General features: G+C 36.0%; 1 protein-coding gene across 3 annotated transcripts in view; it reads right to left on the reverse strand.

The window, feature by feature from the left end:
- The window catches only part of LOC130871170 (contactin-4), a 1,056,779-nt gene that overhangs the window by 667,358 nt on the left and 363,879 nt on the right, over positions 1-25,542 (reverse strand). For 2 of the 3 annotated variants that reach the window (XM_057764498.1, XM_057764473.1), the window contains exon 4: positions 21,960-22,058. The exons of the other annotated variant lie outside the window; for it this stretch is intronic. The gene's annotated coding sequence lies outside the window, so the exon portion shown is untranslated. The remainder of the gene's footprint in view (positions 1-21,959; positions 22,059-25,542) is intronic. 3 annotated transcript variants of the gene reach the window in all.

Below are 25,542 nucleotides of genomic sequence, written 5' to 3' on the forward strand. Positions count from 1 at the left end.
TGTAAGCTACCATGTGGGTGCTGAGAAACAAACTCAGGTTCTCTGCAAGAACAGCAATGATGAATAACTGCTTCATTATCTCTTAACAGCTGAGCTATCTCCATTCTTAAAGCTAAATGACTCTTAATTTAATAGTTAGCTCAATTAACCTTTGTACTATCAGCCTTTTTACAAAAGTTGTTTCTCTTCACTCAAGTACAATACAGTAATGAAATCCCTTTCTCAAATGCCTTACAAGAACCCCCTGAAGACACAATAAACACAGACACCTGGCTAAACAACGCACTGAACTATGTATTTGATTTTCCATGGTTTCTTGGGGTGTTTTTTTTCCCCCATCAATTCTAAAGCAGAGAAAGAGTGGAAAGTGTCCTCCCTCGCATGCCACACTGTCAGAGCAGTTGAAAAAGACTGCTGAAGAAATTCTGGTGATAGAAATAAAGTATAGAAACAAAGATGCCTTCTATGAAGAAAATAACCCAATGCATAAACAAAAGCCTTTCTTCCCTTAGTGCTTCTCTCCTTTGTGCTTTGTTGCTAATGGTTGAACCATTTATACTGTCCGCTCAGGGTAATGATCATTTGGAGGGCTGACATTCACCCAGAGTGGTTGTAACAGTTCATTACACTTGTTGTTCCAGCTGTTAGAACAATCGATAACCTCAAATGAAGAGTAATGGTTATTATAAAGCCAAACACGGGTTGATGATCCTTCCTCACTGATATTAAATTTGCCTATCGTTTCCTGCATATGTGTCTGCCGGAGTCCTTGCTGCATTCTGCTATAGGCTGTTCCAGGAAGCACTCAGAAGTCCAGTCCTTCCTGTAGAGGAGTCTCACACATTTCCTCTCCGGAGCAATCCAGCAATAATGAGCTGCTTTCACGCTATATTTACTGCCTTTTTTTCTCAAATGCCACTGATAGGTGAAACATGCCTGAATTTCAGTGATTTTTGATATTGTTTTAAAGATGAGACACTTTGTTGTTTGCTTCCGCTACTTTTGAAAGTTCCACTGTCTCTTAATTACTCAACTACTAACCACATCTTGAATCTAACAGCAATGTTTTAAACTCACTGCAGGCTAGAAACAACCAAAGTTATTTTTACAAAAACGTTCAGCCCTTCAGATATCAGCCATTCGGTCATAAAATATTTACTGGATATTGAACTCATATGGGGAGTTGCAGGGTACAATCATGAACAGTAAGGAGAGCTACACATCTAGAATTTTGATTCAGAAACACTTTCCTTGAATCATGGACATAATCTTGGCACTGGACAGCAAGAAAATTAAGATCTTCAAGACACAAGTTTCTTGCTTCAGATATTGGGCCAATAACACCTACACCCCCAGGAAGTTATGGGATTCTCAACATATACACAGCACATACATTTCAATATTTTTAATATTTACTTCAACCTTGAAAGTTTTCTTTCCATATCTTTAAACTAGTAGATTGTTTTCCTCTAATATTTACTTAGATATTTGCTAATATAGTTTCCTATCATTTATTGGTTTTCAGTCAATTCATCCTAATGCATAAGCAATTTGTAATGCCAATTATTAAGCTAGATATATCTATTTTCTGTATTATGAATAAAATTTTGTTTGAAATCTGCAGGAAACACTTATAAACAACAAGATTCAAAACCTTCAAGGACCCACACCCACCTCTTAGATTTTTTTTCTTCATTTAATAAAAGCACATTTATTTTACAGAATTCTAAGTGGTTGCACGTGAACTTCAGTGATCTCGTGTTGAAAATGAAAACTGTCTCACTCTTTCACTTATTTCTTCTAGATAGTTTTCATTGTCCGATTGACTAGATTTAAAGACACCATGGAAACACCCCTCTTGGAATGTTTATGTGGGTGTTTCCTAAGAGCTTTAACCTAGGCCAAGAGACCCATTCTTTGTGTAGATAGCACCACCTCAGGAGCTGGAGTTCCCAGTAGAATGAAAAGAGAAACTAGCAGGAAACCAGTTGAGCATTTCTGTTTTTTCTCTATCTCTGCTTCCTGACTGAGGTGAAATTTTGAACACCTCACACATCCACAACATTTTCCCTGTCCTCATGGTCGGCATCCCTTTGTGAGCTGTAATCTAGAATGAAGCATCCCTTCCTCCTTGTCCTTATTAAATCAAAACAGCTAAGACTGTAGCAATGTTTTTTGAGAAGACCCTGCATACATGTGGCAAGATTTGCACATACTATCTGCTAATAGCAGAAATCTATCTTTACTTGTGGTATTTCTTTTTCTTATCTGTTAAAGCTTAGTGGCAAATGAATGAATATCTTTCTCCTAAAAATAATTTTAATGAGTGTTTATGTTTGGAAATCACATGAAAGTTCACTGTAGGTAACAAATTAAATTGAAAAGTTACAGATTCTTTTTATTCTATTATCCAGGATTCTGACTTGATTGGCTTCAATTTTTCTTGTTGACTTAATCATATAATTATAAACTAGTAGATTATTTGATGCAGGAAGATTGTTCCAGAAATTAGGTCACTGTCATTTATCATTACCATTTCATTTCAAAACACATCAAATTGTACAATCTGTTAACACCCGCCTTGGTTTATATCATTTTATTCACTCAAATGAGCATTAGGAATAATTGCAAAGACCTAATCAGGAAAATAATTAGAAATCTATCATAATGAACAGTTGTGAATATCTGCAGTGATCAAGACCTGTATAGCAACACAAAATGGTAAGTTTTCAGAACTTCTTGAAAAGGTAATAGGTTTCTGGGAGGTCATAGCTCTGTAGCAAGGCAGAAATACCTGTTTCCTTGCTTGATAATTTTTTTCCTGTCTCCCTCCCCTTTTCCTACCACCCATATCCTCCCCACAAATCCACTCTTCAGAGAGGGTAAGATCTCCAATATGGAGTCAACTAAGCCTGGGATATGAAGTTGAAGCAGAACCAAGCTCCACCCCTGCATATCAAGGCTTACCATGGTATCCCACCATAGGGAAATAGGCTCCAAAAAGGCCAGTTCATGAATGAAGGATAAATCCTGGTCCCACTTTCAGGGACCCCACAAAAAGACCAAGCCATGCAACTGTCTCCCACATTCAGAGGACCTAGTTTGGTCCCATGTAGGCTCTCTACTTTTCAGTCCAGAGTTAATGAAAGCTCCCACCAGTTCAGGTCAGCTGACTCTGGTTTTCCTCAATCATGATCTTAAACCCCCTTGGTGATATAATCCCTTATTCCTCTCTTCCATTGGACTACAGGAGCTTGGTCCAATGCTTAAATCTCCGCATCTGCTTCCAACAACTACTGAATGAAGCCCCTATGATGACAATTAGGGTAGTCCTCCTCAAAGTCCTAAAACAAGTCTTCACAGACCTCAAAAGAAGAATACTCAACTTTATATGCAAAAATAATAAACTCAGGATAGCCAAAATAATCTTGTATAATAAAGGAACTTCTGAATTATCACCATCCCTGACTTCAAGGTCTCTTATAAAAACAAACAAACAAACAAACAAAAAAACACTTGGTACTAGCATAAAAACAGACACATGGATCAAGAGAATCTAATTTAAGTCACTGACATTAATTCAAACACATGTGAACACATGATTTTTTTTGACAAAGAAGCTTGATAATGTTTTATACTTGTTTACCATCTCATTTTTACAACACTATGAAGAAATTAGGCTTTTGACTAAGAATTGTTTCTTTACCTGGTGCCTTTCCTTCAAAACTCCAGCAAAGGGCATGGATAGAAATAATTGATTTTAAAGGGAGTGTAACCTATAATTAAAGATAAATGTCAATTTAATGAAAGACTAAAACTGCAGATGCACTTATATGTCAGGAACTTGGCCCATGCTCCTCTTTAATGCTACAAACAAGGGAAAGGAATAACAAACAGGCACTGTAGTAACAGACGAAGAACAATGGACACTGATCATGCCAGCCTAGGTCCATTCCCAGAGAGAACCCCTCTCTAAACCCACCAGAAGGCACATAAAGACAGAGTTTTGGCTGTTGAAGGCAGATGCATACAGACTGACTAAATTCACACGATGATGCACAAACCAGGGACCACATTTGTGCCCCTGGAATAATTAACTTCATATATTGCTTGCACTCAAATGGACCCCTGAAACTGTGCTTGCCTTGGTTGACTTGCGTGTGCAGCAAAGAAAACTAAAGCCTCGGTTAGGGGAAGGATAAGAAAAAATAACTCCACTAGGTTAAACTGCCATAGGCTCTAGACAGACATTTTGGGTTCTAATTTCATTTTGTCCCCTTTCTATATAGTGCTGATCTTCAAGTTATAGCTAGAAAGTGCATGTAAATCATGTAAATGCCTTGTAACTATGGATATACTTTTATGGAGGCTACTTATATGGGAGAGAGTGGATAATGAAAATAATGAAAATAAAATGTCACTATAAATCAATAGATTCCCTCCTTTTTGTAAATATGCTCTTTGTAAAATAGAGATTTGATTCCTATCCCCAGGTTTTGATTTTGGCTGTGTGGAAAAGAGATAAATGCTTGAAAATTCACAAAATAACTAGCAACTTAATGTGCTGATCTAAAAAGAGATAAACAATTATTAACATATTAACCTTAATAAATGTAGAAATATGCAAACATGTCCTCAATGTTAGTTAATACATGCAAGTAAGACAGATAATAATATATAAGAAGTCTTACATAAAATGATTTCAATCCTGTTTTCTGAAAGACACCCTGATCAAAACTGTTTTCAATATACAAAACATCTCATTCATTCTTATTTCAAGCCATAATGAAAATAAAACGAAGCTTGCTGCACTAGATTGTATAAGCCTACAAAAGACATTAGCGGAAGCTCTAAAAATCTAATTAAATTTTAGAGTGCTAGTAATGTCGCCATAAGGCTCATGTAAGCTATTATCTACATTAATAAAAATTAAATTCAGACTATCTGCGTATCTGAGTAATAATATACCTGGTCTCAAGGTCATTCGTATTTCCTTACTTAAGAATCATACTTCCCTAATCTCATAAATAAAATTTATTAATCATGAAGAGGAAAATGAAATCCTCTCATTCCTATCTTCATTCTTCTTTTAGGGCATAGATGGAATTTAGTCATATCTCATTCTGAAGAACAGTTCCCACTTTGCTTCATTCCACTCCATTTTCTTCTTATAATAGAAGAGAGGTTATGGAACTGGTGTGTGTGTGTGTGTGTGTGTGTGTGTGTGTGTGTGCATATGTGTGCATGTTATAGGTGTTCTGTTGTAAGTTGCTAGATGTGTAAAGGTGAAGACCTCATTCAGACCTCAGCACCCATGTGGAAAAGCTCAACATGTAAGACTATCTGGAGACTGAGCATTGGGAAGGATAATGGAGACAGACAGGTCCCCAGAGTTCACTAGACAGCAAGCTTCATCAATTTTTTGAACTTTAGGTTTAGTTAGAGACCTTGTCTCTAAATGTACATTGGTAAGTAACCAAGAGACATCAGTTTCTGGCTTCTAACCACACATGTGCACACACACAGAAACATGTAAATAAATAACACCATAGACACACATACACACACACTTACACACACAGAGATGGAGAGAAATAAGAGAGCAAAAGAAAGAAAAATAGAAAGAATACATTCATCAATTTTAAAAAAGTAATTGAATTTATTCTTTGATAGGCACAAATCTATCCATATAAATACATACGTATAAAATTCACATAGTTGCATTCTGATGACTCTCGCCCTCTCCTATTGTCTCCTATACACCTCTGTCCACTTCAGCCCTTGTTTTCCTACAAGTCCTTTTCTCACATTAATGCCTTTTTATTTTGTTTTGTGTCCCACTGAATGGCACTATCTACTTTAGCTTTTGGGGCATTTTGACTCCATATGGTGAATATAGAAGACAGTACAGTCTTATGCAATTCTTAGTTCTATCTGTTCCTGTTTGTACTTTTTTGCCTACAAGTTGTTGAAGTGAGTAAAGCTGCTTCTTCCTGGGCACAACATACCTTCAACTCAAAGTAGTGATTATTTGTTTCAAGTAAAATCCAGTGGATCTGGTTCATCAGGGAGTATACTTTGAGAATAATTTAATCTCATTCGTAAAACTTTGAATGGCATTTGTCTTCCTGGTCCCATTTTTCTGATGGCAAGACAAGACTAGAGATAGAATCTCATTGAATAGCTTACATACTAGAAAAAAAACCAAAGTTAAATAACCATATTAAATCTTTTACTACATTTGAAGTCTAAAACACTTCTTATTTTCTCTCTTCTAGTTCTCATATTCCTACTGACTAATACCTTGAAAAATAAAGGCACTACATAAAAATGAGACTAACAGTAATGATTTCAGAAAAAGAGGTTGGCTTTCTCCAACTCATCTCCAGCAACTTCAGTGGGCCTTTATTCTTATCCTATATGTGTTTTAAGTACCACTGCATACCGCAGTCTGTCCTTACAGTAGAACATGTATCTGAGATTTCAGTTCTAGTTTTATTCTACTTCTGTAAATTCTGAATTCTTCTCAGAATTTAGGTATACTGCACACTCACTTTTTCCTAGAACCTCATCTATTTCTTATTATTTAGCACAAAACATATTTATTAAGGTCAAATATATATTTAAAATACGATATATTTTCAGTATATTTTGTTGAGTTTTACCATAAGCATACATTTCTTAAAGTACTACCAACACTAGAAATAAAAGACAGGCATAGTACTTCCAAAAGTTTCCTTTAGTGCGTGTTTATTTCCCTAAGAACATTTGGCATGATTTTTATCTTCTTAATAACATTTTACCTGTATAGGATAGTAACATTATTTATGGATCCTATGGAATAAAGCAGATTTCCAGAAAATTTCCATCATGAATGGATGAAAATCTATGCCATTGAGCTATAATTTTGCATTATCTACGCCCTTCAATCCCTGGAAATTGCCATTCTATTTTTAGGTTCAATGAATTTGACTATTTTGAATGTCTTAGACAAGAAAAAAATTATAAAGTATTTGCCTAATTTTGTCTCTCTTGTTGCCTTAAGCATAATGATCACAGGTTTACACAGTCTTAAATTTTAGAATGTTCTTTCTAAGGTTAAATTATATTTTAATTTCCAAATACACCAGAACTTAAAAGTAGAACCAATACATGATCCAGCACTCTACTTCTGTGTGTATCTAAAAGAACTGAAGGTAAAATCCAACAGACATGTCTGTACCTCCATGTTTATAATAGTACTGTACAGAATATGTTGTTTCTAAATGTCTGTCCAAAGAGAATGTATCTACTCCTTTTTAATGAAACTATAGTTCTCATAACAATTCTGGAATACCATGACTTTCCCTGATTATATTTTCCTCTTTGTTAACTAAATCATTCTAACCATCATGCTATTGTGGAAAAATACCAGGAATTTTAGGTTTTCTTTATCTCCAAGTATCTTTCTTAATTAGAAAGAGAAACAGTAACATGTGCTCTCCCAAATCTGTGAATTTTGTTTGGAAGTGAAAATTAACATGCTTTAAAAAAAGCAACACAGGTTAGAAACATTTAAAAAAAACATCTGGATATAGACAGTCACTGCCACATGCTTTAATAAAATATGATAAAATAGCACCTCATATAATATGTATTCTGTAATTCACACATTGGCTTTCTATACATTCCACCTAATATGTCTTCCAAACCTAAATCATACTTGCTCATTCTCAGTTTTAAAAGAGGACACCTGAGCTTTTTGACTAGCAGAGTAGGAATCACAAAGCGGGTGATATATCTCCCATCTACCCAGAGTTGGTACTCAGCAAAATTTATCAAATGGCACACTTCTATAAACAGGAGAGGAGATGTGAGGGAGAGCAATGAATGGAAGGAGAGGAAGAGAGAGAGAAAGAGAAGTGTGTGTGTGTGTAATTTGCATATCTATTAATGGAATCACTACATCCAGTTCCAAGTGTATCTGTGGGAGCCGGGCAGGAGATGTCAACTAAGAAAAATATGTCATAAGAGCAAGATAATTTGGTGCTCTGTGACCAGTTCAAACATTCAGAGTATCTCGTGTTTAGTTGAGGCATTTTCAAGAACATTCGAGTTGAGCATCTGTAAAATGAAATTGAGAAATTCTGTCATTACACACATTTTCTTAAGATTCCAACAGTAGTGGGCAGGACACTTAAGATCTCATTTATTTTCCATGTTACCTGAGGAATTCCTGGATGTTCTCTTTGTGAAAGAATAATACACTTACTTGCTTTAATGCAACACTCTAGTTCCTGATTACCAAAATTGTGATTAAGAGTACTTTATTGAGAGAACTCCTTTTCTTTTATCTTTTTGACCCAGACTTGGGACCATGTTTTATTAACATCCTACTGAAACTCAGTTACACTAACAGGTTTGCTGCCTGCCTTGAGCTTGGTTCTTCTCATGATTTCCTAGGGGAGATTTCATTCATTTACCCACAGGGCACAACTGTTTCCAAATTTTAACAAGACTTTCACTTAGGTTATAGTTTTGGGGGAGAGTATCAAGGCAATTAAGGGTATTTGCTGTTGTGGCACACGCCAGGATCTGAACCTTACAGATTTTTGGACTAAGTGCTCTTCACCAAGCCTCTTGACTCATTCTTAATATGATAAGTGATTTTCTCGAAGGAAGAGCACACTGGTTGTCCACTTTCAAATTCTCAGCACTAAAATATACACACAGGTATCATTAAACTGACTGAATGGGTTATATTTAGAAATATATATGCAACATTATACATATATAAATGCAATAACAGTATAGAAGATGGCCATAAACATGAAGGCGAACAGGGAGGGCTTCATAAAAGAATTTGGAGAAAGAAAAGGAATGAGAGAAATAATGCAATAAAATTATAATCTCAAAACTAAAATAAAAAGTAAAAATGATAGTGATAATATAACAACTTGACTATACTTTGAGTGATTAAGAGAGATAACAAATTGGAAATTCTTGTGATAAGACTTAACACTTAGTATTCAATACATTCATTTCAATATGTATTGAGTTTTACATGTTATGTGTGGATAATACATTTATGCACATTAATTTTTATATTGGATTAAATATGTGCATGCCAAAAGTCCCAATATTCTTCTAAGTCTAGTTATTTAGAGGAATAAAATTATTTTCTTTTATGGATATGATTACAATTTGTGGAAATAAGAAGATAAAAGCATACTTAAAGATATATACTACAAAAAATAAGCATTATATTTAAATATGAGAAGTTAACTATTAATACTGTCTCAATTTGCTTAAGAAATTACGACTTTTGTTATTCTGATACAGCCTTTATAATTAATACAAAGCAATTACTACTTCTTTATTACAATACTAATTCTTTAAGACACTAGATAATTACAATGTGCTAAAATTTATGATTTGTGAACAACATTTCAACACACCAGACATGCATGAAAAACTTATTCCCTTCAGAACACTATAGTTAGGCTTCGTGAATGTGGGGCAGTGAAGATATTGCTGCAAAATAAATCTTTGCACAGCTAAGAAGGAAGTAAATGTTGAATAGAGATATGTATAATGAGTTGATGGGGGAGTAAGATTCATTATCATAGAAGCCAATTAGTGAAGAAAAGGCAAGGGGCAAGCATGTGAAATCACAATAATACTTTTGAACAGAAAAATTGATTGTGATATATCTTATTCTAAATAAATGAAAATAGTCTTAGTATCCAATAGTATCCAATAGTATCCAATAAAGAACCATCAAGAAATCCCATTCCACTACAGAAAGGTCTTAGTATAAAAAACGATATTTAGACCAAAAGAATGGCCGGACTGTGGTGGCACACACCTTTAATCCCAGCACTCGGGAGGCAGAGGCAGGAGAATCTCTGTGAGTTCAAGGTCAGTCTGGTCCATAAGAGCTAGTTCCGGGACAGTAGGACTGTTTCACAGAGAAACCCTGTCTCAAGAAACCGAAGGGGGAAAAAAGACCAAGAGAATGAAGGCGTAGAAAAAATCTAGGACATAAAGTGAGTGTGAAACACAGTTTGTGTTAGTAGTCACGCAAATTTGATTAAAGACATATCATTTATTGCAAGCACTTTCCTAGAGATCAAAGGACCCTAAGTTGTTAGCAGCTCACAATATTCTACAGCTAAACTTTAAAAATATATTCCATCACTGCAATATTTCAAGATATGCATCATCATGGAGAAGTTAATTAGTGATGCATATGTTTGAATATATGGCTATCTGTACTTATTTTTATAATTAGATTATTAGGTGAATAGGGCAGGGGATATGGCTCGATATTAATAAATTTACTAGCATCACTGAGACTGAGTTTTTCACCCTTCAAACAATATAAAAAATTCATTAATTCAAAATTAGTTTTAGACTTAGTCTTACATATCTAAAATCCCAAATGACTGAAAGGAATAAGGCATTTGAAGTACTTATGACAGACTCAAACATATATGTACTCAATTAGAATGCACAGTGAAGATATATGGCAAATTCATGAATGAATTGTATATGTAAATATATAGATAAAAACATAAATATGGAAACAAAAGAACAAATATTTTTCATTCTTTTTTTTTTTTTTTTTTGGTTTGAATGTGATGTTCTCCACAGCCCCAGGCCTTTTTAAAGCTTGGTCTCCCATAGGTGTTACTGTTTGGGGATAATCAGGAGATGTGTCCTTGCTGGAAGATAACTGTCATTTTAGGTGAGCTTTGAGAGATTAATGATTTGTACCATTCCAAGTTTACATTGTCTGCTTTCAGTTTTCATTTTAAGATATAAACTGTAAAGTCTTTTCTGTGTGGGGGAGAGGGGTGAAAGGGGCATTTGAGACAAGGTTTCTCTTTGTTGCTCTGGCTGTCCTAGCACTCACAGTGTAGAGCAGGCCAGTCTTGAGCTCACAAAGATCTGCCTGCTCCTGCCTCCCAAGTGCTGGGATTAAAGGCATGCACCACCACTGTCCTGCACTCCAGAAAGATGGCACTGCCCTTCACCTGAGTAACACACGAGAGCTGACACTGTGGTCAGAAATGCAGGTGAGCCAACATCGAGGCCTTGATAGGAGACTGACCCCACACACACACACACACCACACACACACACACACATAATGTGGTGGCATAGATTAGAGAAAGATTCCATCTTCCCTCACCCATTCCCAACTATGGCAGGTGAGGGAGCAGGCCTCTGGGTCACAAGAGTGAGAGAACTAGCCCTGATCCTCACTGGCTACAGCACACAGGAAAACGGATCCTGTACCTCATCTAGTTAGTCCACTAGAGCTGACCATGTTGGATGTAGAGGTGAACCAGCCCTGAGGGAGCGACAGCAGGAGAGCTGATACCGTTTCTCCTCATATGACCCTGACAGGAATCAAGAGAGAGGTCTCTGCAGCTTGACCCGCAAAACAGTAGAACTGGCCCTTGTGAATGGGGGTGACCCAGATCTGAGGACCTGAGAGCAGGAAAGCTACTCCCAACCCCTGCTCTAGTTGCAGGCTATATTGGGTGATCTAGTTGAGGCAGTGCTGGAGAACACTTGCAAATAAAGATGAATAGACTAAATGTTAAACTGTTTTTTAGGGAGGTTGCAAGGGCAGATGGCAGATTGGAGGGGACAGGAGATAAGTGCAATTGGGATGCATGATGTGAAATCTAAAAAGAATCAATAAAAGTTAAAAAGAAACCTTATAAGCTGTCAGCTTCCTGTTTAGTTGTCACATTTCTGTTCTGTCACCATCGACTCTCATTCCTCAGGTACCATAAACCCATAAAACCTTTCTTTTACTGAATTGCCTTGGTCATGGTGTTTTATCACAGCAATACAAATTAATTAACATGCCAGTGTTTAATGAAGTTACTATCAAAGAAATATATGCATTTGGTGTGGGAGGTTCTTCTGTCTATGTGTTGCTTTTATTGGTTAATGAATAAAGAAACTGCCTTGGCCTGTGATGGAAAGAGTAGAGCTAGGCTTGGGGGGCAGAACTAAACTGAATGCTGGGAGAAAGATGGCAGAGTTGCAAGACACTATGCGGCCACAAGAGGGGAAACATGCTAAGCTGTCAGGTGGAACCTTGCCAGTAGGCCATGAGCCTCATGGTAAAATATAAAATAATGGAAATGGGCTAATACTAGATATATGAGTGAGGTAGCAATACCCTTAAGCTATTGGCCAAACATTATTGCAAATAATATAGTTTTTGTGTGATTACTTCAGGAGCCTTGGCATCTGAGAAAAAAACAAGCAGCCTCTGCCTACATGAATATATACTTTAAACTTCTCTTGAAAACTGTCTTGTTTCTTGTCTATTGTTACACAATACTCACTAGTATGTACACAAAATCATTATATTTTAATGGTATGATGTTATGCTCTCTTATTGGTCTCTAAAGTTTCACAGTATTGCTAGCCTTGCCTTGTATAATAACATTTCTGATATAGTACAAGTTGCCATACCTTTGCTCAAGATGAACTTGTTATTCTTATAATAGCACCATTAGCTAGCACCTGGAATGACTTTGTCCTCTGTATTTCATTATAAATGAAACACCAGCAGTGAGTTTTTCAACTACAATTTTGTGTAAGTGACTATACTCCAGAAAACATTGAATTTTAGTCAGTTCAACCTTTAAAAGCTATTGAAACCACATGCATTTTAATTATGATCCTATATCCTACTTAGCTAGATGTCTTTGGCAAGTTATGTAAATATTTTATCTACATTTTCTTGTATTGTTTTTAAGAGATAACAGGGCACATGCAACATACAAACAATAATTATACATTGCAGAAAATTATATATTGCTTAATAATAATGTTACGTGAATATGCAATGTTATGTGAAATATTTTTAAGAAGTTTTATATCATTTGGAAAATAAATAGTTCCTTGTTAGGCATTTTAGTATTATGACCAGGACTTTAGTTGTATTGTGTGACCTAAGACAAGTAAGGTATAAATTGATAGTCAATAATTTTCCATTGCCAGCAATATTTTACGATTGTAAGTCAGATATTTTTTCTGTCTTACTCCCAATCTTTCTCTCTCTCTCTCTCTCTCTCTCTCTCTCTCTCTCTCTCTCTCTCTCACACACACACACACACACACACACACACACACGTGTGTGTGTGTGTGTGTGTCTGTGTGATAAGAATCAAACCTTAGATCTCATATGTAGCAGACAGATACTCTACCCTTATCTGTTGTAATAGGAGCGGCGGGCTAAGTTCCTGGCACCTGGCCACCTGCACGGCTAGCTTTATGCCCCGAAATAATTACACGAAAACTGTATTCTTTTAAACACTGCCTGGCCCATTAGTTCCAGCCTCTTATTGGCTAGCTATTACATATTGATCTAACCCATTTCTAATATTCTGTGTAGCACCACGAGCTGGTGGCTTACCAGGGAGGATCTTAACCTGCGTCTTTGTCCTGCGGGAGAATCATGGTGACTGCCTAACTTGGTTTCTTTCTCCCAGCATTCTGTTCTGTCTACTCCACCTACCTAATTTTTTGTCCTATCAAAGGCCAAGCAGTTTCTTTATTAATTAACCAATGAAAGTAACAGATAGATACAAGACCCACTTCCATCACTTATCTACACCTCCAGTCCTTGGTTTTTGTCGTTGTTGTTGATTATGTCTTGGAGACATAGGAGATAATAATTAGAGGGGAGAGGACTATAAACATGAACTTGGAGAGGATAAAGGCTCTTGCTTTTATTGAAACGTGACTTGGAAGGCACAATACATGATGACAAATTCATCTAGTAGTAAATAATAAAATTATGGGATAAAGATCAGAGGTTAGGAAGACTGGCTGTTCTTTTAGGTCTAAGTTTGACTCCTAGCAGCCACATGGTGGTTCACATTGTATGCAACACTAGTTGAAGGAACTCCAACAACCTTTTCTGGCCTCTGTGGGTACACGACATGTAAGTGGTATTCAGACATACATGCAGGAAGAATTCCACACACATAAAATTAAATTAAAAAGAAATAAGAACAGAATAATCAAAAGTGACACAAGACTAAGGGAAGAGGATTATTTTGTCCCATTTATTACTTGTTGGTGAGAAAGAGAACTGGAAGTAGGCTAAGTCTCAAAGTGACTCCAGCTGTGGCCTAAACCCTGGGGAAGGAGATCTAATCCACGTCTTTGAGCCCCAGAAGTTAAGTACTTAATGGAAGAACCCCTGATGTCTGTCTGACACTGTGTCCTTCACTCCGTAGCTGTTTGACCAGCTTCAAATTTTCCAACTTGAGGTTGACTCCTCATTCATAAGATGGTGCTGATATTAAATATACCCTGGGGGCTGTGATGACAACTGAATGAGCAAACCGATCAAAAGCTATAACTGACATATGGAAAACACCTAAATATGCATGTGTGAATGAAATGAAAAAGAAGACTTCCTCACCTGAAGTTTTAAAAGTAGCCTTTACTGGCCAGTTGTATGTCAGCTTGATGGAAGCTAGAGTTGTCGGAGAGGAGGGAGCCTCGACTGAGAAAATGCCTCCATAAGATGTGGCAGTAAGGAATTTTAATTAGCGAAAAATAGGGGAGGGGAGGGCCCAGCCCTTTGTGGGCGGTACCATCACTGGGTTGGTGGTTCTGGGATCTAGACGTTAAGTAGCAGAACTCCCCTCCACAGCCTACTTGTCAGCTCCTGCCTCCAGATTTCTACCCTACATGAGTTTCTGCCATCACTTGCTGATGAACTGTTACATGGATCAGTGAGTGGAATCAACCTTTTCTCCCCATGTTACTTTTGGCCATGGTGTTTTATCGGGGCAATAGTAGCCACAATTAAGACAAGTTAGTGACAGGACAGTTTGGTATTGCTGTGACAGATCTGGCCATGTTGATTTGGGAGGATAGGCTTTGGACTTTACTCTAGAAAAGTCAATGAATGTTGAGAGCTCAGTGAGCTGTTCTGTTTAGGAGCTTGGAAGATAATGTTGCAAACAGTGCAGATGATGAGCGCCAGGCTTGTGAAATCTCGGAAGGAAGCAAAGGCTCTACAGGGCTTGTTGTGTGAAGAATCTGAAGTTCTGGTTAGCTGGGGCTGAAGAGTCACCTGTGATTAACAAGAAACATGAACGTCTAAAGTGAAACATTTGATTTGCTGGAGTCCTTGGTGCTGGTCTGCTGGAGCTGAGAAATTAGCAGCGATAAAGAAGAGCCAAGCATCATTGAGATGAAATCTACTGGAAAGTATTCCCTTAGAGTTAGCATGCAGAACCTGTGCTTCAGACATGGTCAAGGTTGTACCTTGTGCTGGAAGCTGAGCACCAAAAAACCCAACCAACCAACCAAACAAACAAACAAACAAACAAAATAGACAAGAGCTCAACCGACAAGATGCTGATAGCACAAAATATAACATTTGCTGCAGTGCCTTATGTAGCATCAAACCTAAGTCAACTCAGTGTTTGTTTATAGGAGGAGGTGCTCAACACTTCCCCAGACAAGCTCTAGATCACATTTTAAATTCAATTCAAGGAGCAAAAATGTAAGTATGAATGAGCCACAGGATAATATACTAGAAGATGAGAGTTCACTAAATTTTAGTCAAAGGAATCAGGGAGAGAATGAGAAAATAACTGGTATGAGTTAAACCAGTACTTTAAGAAAGGCATTGTTTAACTATGTGACATCAACACGATTCTCTAAAATTCTGGAGGTAGAGAAAGAGAAAAACTGATTCTACCTTCAATTACATAGGCATCACTCTCACTTATCTGTGCATCAGCATGGTTTAGTTCATGATAACATAGGTACCAGAGTCTTGTTGGCCTTGCTAATAAATGAGGAGCACAACTTTGCCACAGTTGGAAATAAGGACTTCTTTCTCTTTAAGAGGTGAAAACATACTGTCAACAAAAGTCTCCCTGTCCTTGGCTAACACAAACCTCCCCTATGACCTCTCCAAGGTCACAGAACATTTTGAGCTTTGTGTGCAGAAACCTAAGCCCAGTTGTCAGATTAGGAGACTAGAGTTCTATCAAACCAACCAAAATCAGAGCAGAAATCAAATTTTCATTCATTCATTCATTCATTCATTCATTCATTCATCTAACTATTAAGTTATACATCACTTAGTTCATTTTCTCTTGTGCAGCAGAGATTAAGCTGAGGGTGCTGCAGGAGAGGGCAGATTCACTACTATCTGGGATAGTGATGAGAAAGTGGGCTGACCCAATGTCTGCCCCAAACTCTGAACAAAGCCTTAAGCTGATACTAAGAGCATTTCCTGGGTCAACCAAAGGGGAAGTGAAAGAGGAACATGGATTAGAGAAGCCTGAGCCAAATATTCGACCTGACAAATGGATAACAAGAAGACACTAACTAGATGGCAAACAGAATCCAGCAAGAGAAATATTAGAATCATGTGAAGTGAAATGCAAACAATATTTAGTCAATTATTTTGAATATTCATGAAGAATTTCATGATACCCAAGTTGTCTTTCAGCTTATATTTGAAAATTTATGCTAACTTTTACAGATACTTCAAAGATTGCAACAAAACCATAGGGAAAACATCTACTACTTGATTACATAAAAGAAATTAAAAAAAACTTAGGAACTAAAACATTGATATCTTTTTACGCAAAATTGTCTATACATTTAAATATTACTTTCTAAATGAGACGAAGTGTTGCTTATGAAATGTTACAAGGACGAAATTCCCAGCTGCCCATCTGTTCTCTGGATTCATCAACAGTTACAAAATATGTCCTCCGTCAACTCTCAGGTGTTACGAGCTGTATGTATGCATTGTGATTTCTTAACAGAGAGGAATCTACAGGTTCCCCCCAAACAGAACCATCACAGATGTCTTGATTCTAGGATCTCCCTGCACATTAGAACTACTCTATCCATATCTTCATTTCAGAGGAGTGGATTTCTGATCCTCTGACCTCTCAGCTGGAGATTCTGGCTTAGCATCATCCTTTAGGATTAGCAATCAGATGGAAACACAGAAAGCTTAAGAAGACATTCAATCATGCTCAATCTGTCAAGCCAATCAGATATTTTTTTTAAACTCTGCAGCATGTGGGGAAAGCAATAGCATTTAAAGCTCAGAGTGTAGGAAATTCTAATTATCTGGATTTAGTAAGCTGTGAGCTCATTTCTGTCAAAGGTTAGAATGCCATACCAGTAGAAAGCTGTGCGATTCTGGTATTAAAAGGCAACACAAACTTAAAAAATAAAAATGTTTTGCTTTGAATAGAATCGAAGGAAAGAACAATGGGACTGGAGAGACATTAATTCATTTTTTTCTTACTCTATTTACCTATCCAATACTGGTGTACTATACTGGTGATGACAGACCCCATGCTCACACCACACATTGAGAAGATGAGAGATGAATTTGTGCTCTGAATCTTCACTGAATTTAAACATATGTCTAATAGAACTCCCTGTCGTCTCACTTCTGTCAGCCTCGTATTCATCAATTCCAAATTGCTGTACTTTTTCTATTTTGTCATGTTGGAAACTGAGTGCAGTGGAACTGCTTTTTTCTCCCCACCTTGATTCATCTTTTTCAACTTCTTCAGTTTCCTTCCTGGCTTCTCTTAGGCTTCCATGTGATGGAGGAGTTTCCCTTAGGGTGGTCCCTTCTCTCAGTAATGTTTATCCTCCGCTCCCCTTGGATGTTTTCGGTACCTTGGCCCTCTATATCTTATCCTGAGGGTAGAACTTTTGTACCCAGTTTGTCTACTGTTAGCAATGCCTTTCATTTTTTTTTATAGAGTTGTGTTTCATCTCCATTTCCCTGTCTCTATCCTAAACTCACAGAGCATCAATGTCTTGACTCTCTCTTTCCATTTCACCTATTTTCATTCTCCTCTATTTCAGGACTTGCAACACATCCCAGGCTGGTCTTGGTTTCCAGGTCCTCCTTCCTTTACCTCCTGAACTGAAGGCATGCGCCACAAAAGCTAGTGCATTGTCTCCCTTAACTATAACACAAACTCTATGGAACAGTTTCGATCAGTCTTATTCAATGTGTATCTATGGAGGATGTGGTGGTCAACATGGAAACAGATTAATGAAAAGTAATTTTAACAAAGTAGGTAAGCAGATAAAATTACATCATAATGGTTGAAGGATCAATAATTATATAAAATTATAAAATAAGGTACTTGCAACTGTTGAAGAATATGCTAATATGAGGTGTCCTGAAGCAGCAATAATTCAAATTTAATCATACCATTTTATCAGACAAACTGTAAATCATCTTAATTCTTCATAACCAACAGATAAACAAGAAATAATAGATGCTACAAGTGAATCAAATGAAGCTGCTTGGTTGATGAAGCAAAAACCTAATACATAACTAAATGAGAACAAATAAAAACTGGAGCACTTTTCATAGTGCTCAGATACTGTCCTGCATCTTTGTCTTAGAGCCCCTAGCCTCTGTGGCATATTTATGTGCAGAGCTTTGTGAATTTTTTTTTCCATTTTTGTTGGCATGTGGGCAAGTGTGCTCTTCGAAGGTCTTGAGTAGACATTGACATTGTTGAGAGTTCATGGGGCAAACTTTACTGTCAAAGCCAGAAGCCACTGTCTGGAAATAGTCTTCATGCTCTTTAGGGTCTTGCAATCTTTCCTCACCTCTTTTAGTCTCCCACAAGTCTTGGATAGTGGTTTTATTAGATGTCCCATTTGGTTCTGGGTTCCCTATAGACATTTATTCTTTGCCTTTTGACCAGATATGCATTGCTGTTGTTCTTGTAACCTCAGACTGCTGCATGTAGAAACTTCATTGATTAGGGATGAAAGATATCATTAGCATTTTTCTCATTCTCAAAGTACCTCACAAAGATAATGATAGGTAGCTTCCTACATGAGAAGGAAATGTAATGTAACATTTAAGCAGTGTAAATAAATAGAGAAAAAATTAAAAAGCATTATTTTTTCTCGATTAAAAGTTGTCTTGATTTCTAGTCAAAAGTTTTGTACATTGATAGATGGCTCACAATATTGACACAAGACTTGTATGTCTTTCGTTTCACACCTAGAATATTTTTTTATCCCATGTGCTCTTTGTGTTTACATATTGATGGCTCAAAAATACTTGGTATTTATTATCTGCATTTTGTAGTTCCAACTAGATAATTTATAGAAACACAATTACTTGAATAATTCTATGTTTTATTCTACATATATTTTATGAAACTATAAGAAGGATTTAAAGCAGATAAAGATGATGAAATGACATAGGAAATGGAAATTTTCACAAGGTTGCAGGTTTGACTTAAAAGGTTTTAGGTATTGTCCTTAAAAGAAATTGCTTGAAAACTATTTTCATTATAAATAAGGTCTTTTAACACTAGGTAAATTCCCTAATAGTTTTTTTTAAAACAGTATAGTTGCTATGCATTATGGAGTATTAGCCACTGTAGAGAAGAAAATAAGAAATGTTGAAAGGAAAATATATGTTGGAAAAAGGCAATTTCAAATGAAGGTTAATCAAGATGAAGATACAAGAATCAAGTTTTTCTAATTTTCAATTTTCATGAAAACACAATTAAACTTTCCTTTTAACCTTCCTTACAGCTATCACCTTTAAATCTGTACACTTCACCGTTTTTGATGGCTACAGTGGTCCCTGCTGCCTCCCCATGTTGTCACAGACACTGAACACAATATGCAAAGGAGGAGACTTCCCAAACCACTTCTTATAGGAAATTGCTAACAATTAGTCACTCTGCAGGATCTCATAATTCTCTTTTGGCATCTGCAAAAATGGTGTTTGAATGCTACAGCTGAAGATACTACAAAACTCAAAATTAAATTTGAACTGGAAACCTACTCTAAAACCTTATTTATTTATTGTCCACTATTTTCCAGAATAGTATATGTTGATGAAGAGGCCCCCAGAGGTTGAATTTTTATCAGATTATTACAATATTTTTCTGTGAAGAAGTGTCTCTTTGGGCAGTACTAATATTGGAAATTACAATTTTATTTCTCTTGGGTACTATTGTACACAAAACTAATTCAATCAGACCACGTATACCTCGCAAACTTAAATAATAACATAGCTTTCCTTGTTTTGAAAATGTTACTTTTGTTTACACTCCTGCATATATGTATATATACATAAATTTGTACGTATGTATGTGTATGTGTGTGTGTGTGTGCACACTCTTTTAAATTTAGATCATATTGAACTCCATCAATATAAGGATTCCTGGGGGTGCCTATGATTTTTTCTTTACTGAGGAATGAATGGATGATAGGCATAGAAACTCACCATGTCTTCAAAACAGTACTGTATAAATAAATTGCAGAGAATATAAGTAAAATGTTCAGTACATATACTACATTATAGGGCACCAGGTTCAAGGATCAATCAACTTTCTATTAAGCACACTGGATGACACTCTTATTCTACCTTAACATCTTTTGATTCCTTTAGCATTTTTTTGAACAAGGAGTTAAATGAAAGAAATTTCAAAAGAAAAAATAAAGATAAATAGCTATGCATCACAAAGCTAAACATTCTATGCACTCCAAGATTAACTCACATATTTCCAGACTCATATATGCATGAGAGGTTTTCCATAATACAATGCTCAGATTCATATAAACAGATTTGTTGTGAGAGGTCCTTCTGTCTATGTGTTGCTTTTATTGGTTAATGAATAAAAACTGGATTGGCCTATAGCATGGGAGGAGGAGGGTGGAGTCAGGAAGACGCCATGGAGCTGCCAATGAAGACAGACATGCTGAAACTTTGCTGATAGGCCACGACCTCATGGTGATATAAAGATTAATAGAAATGGGTTGAATAAAGCTGTAAGAGTTAGCCAAAAAGAAACTATAGTTAATGGGCCAAACAGTGTTTTAATTAACACAGTTTCTGTGTTATTATTTACGGGCTAAGTGGCCAGTAACCAACAAGTGGCTCATTCCTTCTATAGAGATTAAATGTGAATAGGAAGATAGAAGCTATTGAGTATTATAACCCATTCTCAAGTTACTTTCTTATAGTATTCATATATTTATTGAGGTTGTATAAAATTTAATAAGGGCACAATATCACATGGTGAAACTAATTCTTACCAAATGTAAGTTGAATGTATGTATGGTATTTCCAAGAATGATTCTACATACAAAGTGATGGCTGTGTGACTGGCCTTCACCCAGTATCTTTGCTAATAGGAAATAAGAAAGTAATATGTGTAGTAGATAAGTTAACTGAATTTCAAGAGCATCTCTGTCAATGCAATATTTATGGGAAAAAAAGGAAAGTTGTTTTTGATGTTTATAAACCTGTGCATTTCACTTGGCTTTCTTAATCTCTTGTTGCCAGAGGCTTCTGCTAGCACAAGTTTTGACACTCCTAAAGCTAAAACTAAAAAATTTACTTCCAAAGATGATTTCTTTTCTAAAAGGCTCTGCTTTTAAAAGAGCCAGACTGTTGAACCTAAAGTCAGTTGAACCTGACCATGTTAGTGCTTGCTGCAGAGTAGAGTGCCTCAGGGTTTAGAATTGGGCCATCATATCAACCAGACCTGCTAAGAATTCAACAATTTCAAATATTCATCTGTATCCGATATCTTCTCTACAACATCATCCATTTCAAACCACCAGAGTTGTTATTAACTCAGAATCACACAGAGTGAAGGTCTGACTCAACTTTCTCATAAAGAGTCAAGAAATTAAATAAAAGCTGAAAAGCAGGGAATTCCTTTTTCATATATTAATTGGAGAAATGGTTAACCTTGAATCATGGACACAAAAGGGAAATGCAAAAAAAGCTAGAAGTAAAAAAATCTACTTATTAAAAATAATCATATTATCATAATTCTCTAATACAAGTAGTGAAACAAGATTTCACTGATTTGCTAGATTAAACAAAACAATGGCTCTCAAACTTCAATATACTTCAAAAAGATAAGATACAGTACCTGTTACAACCAGTATTCTGAGCTGAGGAAATGGTGTTGACTGTGTTTCAAGGGAAGAGTGCTTGTCTAGCACATGTAAGTTCTGCACTGGCTCTCTGTCTGCACAAAAATATAAATAAATAAAATTAAAAATTAAAAGCTAAGACCCAGCACAGATCTCATGGTTCCTTCCCCTGATTCTGATTTCAGAAGTATGTGATGGGGCATGAAAATCTGCATTGTATCCAGATGGTGTTGTTTCTAGACTTGAGTGTGGACTTCGGCAATATTCATGTCTTAACCTTTCAGTCAGGGGTTTCTAGCTTGGTTTTAATTTACAAAGGATGCCTGTAGTACCCCTCTTCCCAAAACTTTAAGTTAGACACAAATATCTGATATCAGAATTGTCATCTAATGCTGTTTTAGATATAGTGGCATTGGGATAGAGACCATTGCTACAGTCTCTCTTAAAACCCTTTGTTTTACACATGTCAAGTCTTTTTCTTTCATAAGTATAAAAGAATATACCCACTGTGCTTTTCCAATATCTGGACCTTAGCCTGAGGAAGGCTGTTCAGAGGTTCATAAAGATCACAAATGACAAAAGTCAAACAAATACTTGAGAACAGGTCTGCAGACCCGGTTCACATCCATACATTGCTCTCACTGCACCTGCCTGACAGCTGTGGTTGACCTGAAACTTCCTACTGTACACAGTTTCTGTTTTTTCCTTTTTGGCATAGCAAAAACTACATTGCTCATACTTTCCACTGAACAAACAAACAAACAAAAATATGCTTATGTGTAAGTAAGCAAATAAATAATGTGTATAGAGTAAAGGTAAGAAGCAGTCAGGAAAGAATGTGAAAATATTTGAACCCTTAAACTTCAACACAAACCTAATGGCAAAGGTGGTGAAACTAAAGAAAATTAATGAAATGGAAAGTATATTTGTAAGAGTCATGGCAGCATTTTATGAGTTTGAAATATAAGGGATGGGGAAATGCATCTTTTAATAGAAACATAGTAATGACGGCAAAGACACAAATGAATAGTTGTTTCTGGGATTTGTGTCCCATCAGGAAAATCAGAACACCATTACCTGCTTTCATCAAAACTTATTCTCTCAACATGTGGCCCTCTCTTCTTTCCTGCATAAAGGACAAGGCTCTTCAAAGATAAAGGATTCATGTTTCAAAGCTTCTCAGAGAGGATGCTAGAAGCACTTGTATCATAGCCTTTCATAATTTCCATTTTAAAAAGGTTATTAGACTGGAAAGGAGGATTCTTTGATGAGAATGTTTGGGAGGCGCAAGGATATGTGCATTTTAATAAATATAGAGATAATAATTATGCACATGACTTTTTCAGAACTTTACTTGTTAGAGCTTTTTATTATTATTATTGCTCTGAATCAGAGAGTTCCATGGAAGAAAATACACAGCTTTAGGAATCTCTGGCTTGATTTATTGCAATGATATGATTTAAATTTCATAACTTAGAGAGCTTTACATTTTGGCAGTAAAATTTGTCATTAATCATACTGTGAGAAAAGAATTAAAGTAAATGATTCTTTTAATAGACATTATTTTACTATAGAGCATTTAATTTTAATGTGCCTTAATGGAGTGAATTTCTTTATGAATATATATATATATAGTTATTGATATGTACTTCATTTTTATTGCACCAAATGTTTTCCAAGATGGAGAATTCTATAATAATTGTCAATTAAATATATTGAATTATCAGAAATGCCCTAATTTTTCAAAATCTTTTTATCATTATATATGAGACTAAGGAATTCATAGTTTTAAAACATGTCAGCAAGATTGGCAATAAAAAGATTTTATTGGTATAAGATCAGCTAGAGAACATAAAAAATAAGATAAAGGAGTTAAAGGGCTTGTACCTCTGTTGGTGAAGTGCTCACCTTGTAAACATGAGTACTTTAGTTTGATTCCCAGAAGTGACATAAAATACTGGGAAGGCCCAGACAAGTGAATACCTAGAGTTTGTTAGTCAGGTTTCATAGCATGATTGTGAACTCTAGGCAAATGGGAGACCATGTATGAAAAACAAGGTAGCAGATTCCTAAGGAATAACATCCAGGTTGTCCTCTTCTTTGCAAAGCAAGTGCTCCATGTGTATGCATATTCACACATACATGTATATCCACATATATAACGCTCCACTTGAACAAATATCCAAACTGTTGCTTTGAATAAAAAGTTCCCTCCCTCAATAATCTTGGGAATACATTTCCTCCTATTGGTGACTTGGTTTAGGTAGATTTATGAGGCGTGTCCTTCCTGGAGATATTACATTGTTGGTGATGGAATATTAGGTTTCAGAGACAATATGCCGTTTCTAGTGCTCTTTCTGCTTTCTGTTTGTGGTCTGAGATGTGAGCTCTCAGCTGCAAGCCAACATACCTGCTGCTTGTTGCTTGCCATGCTTTCCTCCCATAAGAAACTCTTATCTCTCTGGAACTGTACGCTATGTACACCCTTCCTTCTATAAATTGCCTTGGCTATGGTATTGTATCACAGCAACAGAAAAATTTTGTGTACATAATTCATGTACACAAAATTTAAGCATAATATGTCTCAATCAGCTTGTACACAGAGTACACACTATATTTAACTAAACCTTAGTGCTTAATTTTTAAATTCATTAGGTTATGTGTTTGTGTGTCTATGATATATGTAAAGAATGAATGTGCTAGGTCATAAGTGTGCAGATCATAAATAATTTTGTGGAATCAAGTTTCTCCTGCCTTTACATGGGCTCTAGGATTGTACTCACTCAAGTCTTTAGATTATGTAGTAAACGCCTTTATTCTCTAAATCATCTTGTCACTCCCAACTTAACTCAATATTTAAGTTATCAAAAATAAGTTTCTTCTTCCACTTATAATATTAAGTAGGTCATAATGATAATATTGGCAGAAATATACTGCACTCCCTTATAAAATTATTTAATATTAAAACCTGTAAACTTCAAGTTCTCCATTCTATAATTTAAAAAAAAACTAAAAATCTCAACATTTGCCTAGTAAGTTCCAAATAGGAAATTACATTTCTAAAAAATTATCTGCAGTTGAGCGTATCAATTTTATTTGCAATGTACAAATTTATATTCATACAAATATACAAGATAAAAATATACTAATTCACTAACAATGAAATACAGGATACTGAATTAAAGAGAAGCCATTAAAAACTATAGTAAGAATGAGCATAATATAAATATATAGATGTTAGACAAAGGTACATCATTAATAGGCAGACATATATATATGATAGATAGATAGATGATAGATAGATGATAATTGGATAGAATATAGATGATAGATGGATGGATATGCAATTATTTCCACAATAGAAAATAGATAATATTCTCGTAAAATGTAAGATCAGGACCTTGGACTTCCCACAGGGCAGGAAACCCTGACTGCTCTTCGGGCTGGAGAGGGAGGGGGAGGGGAGCAGCGGAGGGAGAGGGAAATGGGAGGTGGAGGTGGAAATTTTTAATAATAAAAATAAAAAAATGTAAGATCAGAATGTTTTCATTCAGCAAACATTGTTGAAATGTATAACAC

Source organism: Chionomys nivalis, chromosome 1 (assembly GCF_950005125.1).
Source record: "Chionomys nivalis chromosome 1, mChiNiv1.1, whole genome shotgun sequence".
NCBI lineage: Eukaryota > Metazoa > Chordata > Mammalia > Rodentia > Cricetidae > Chionomys > Chionomys nivalis.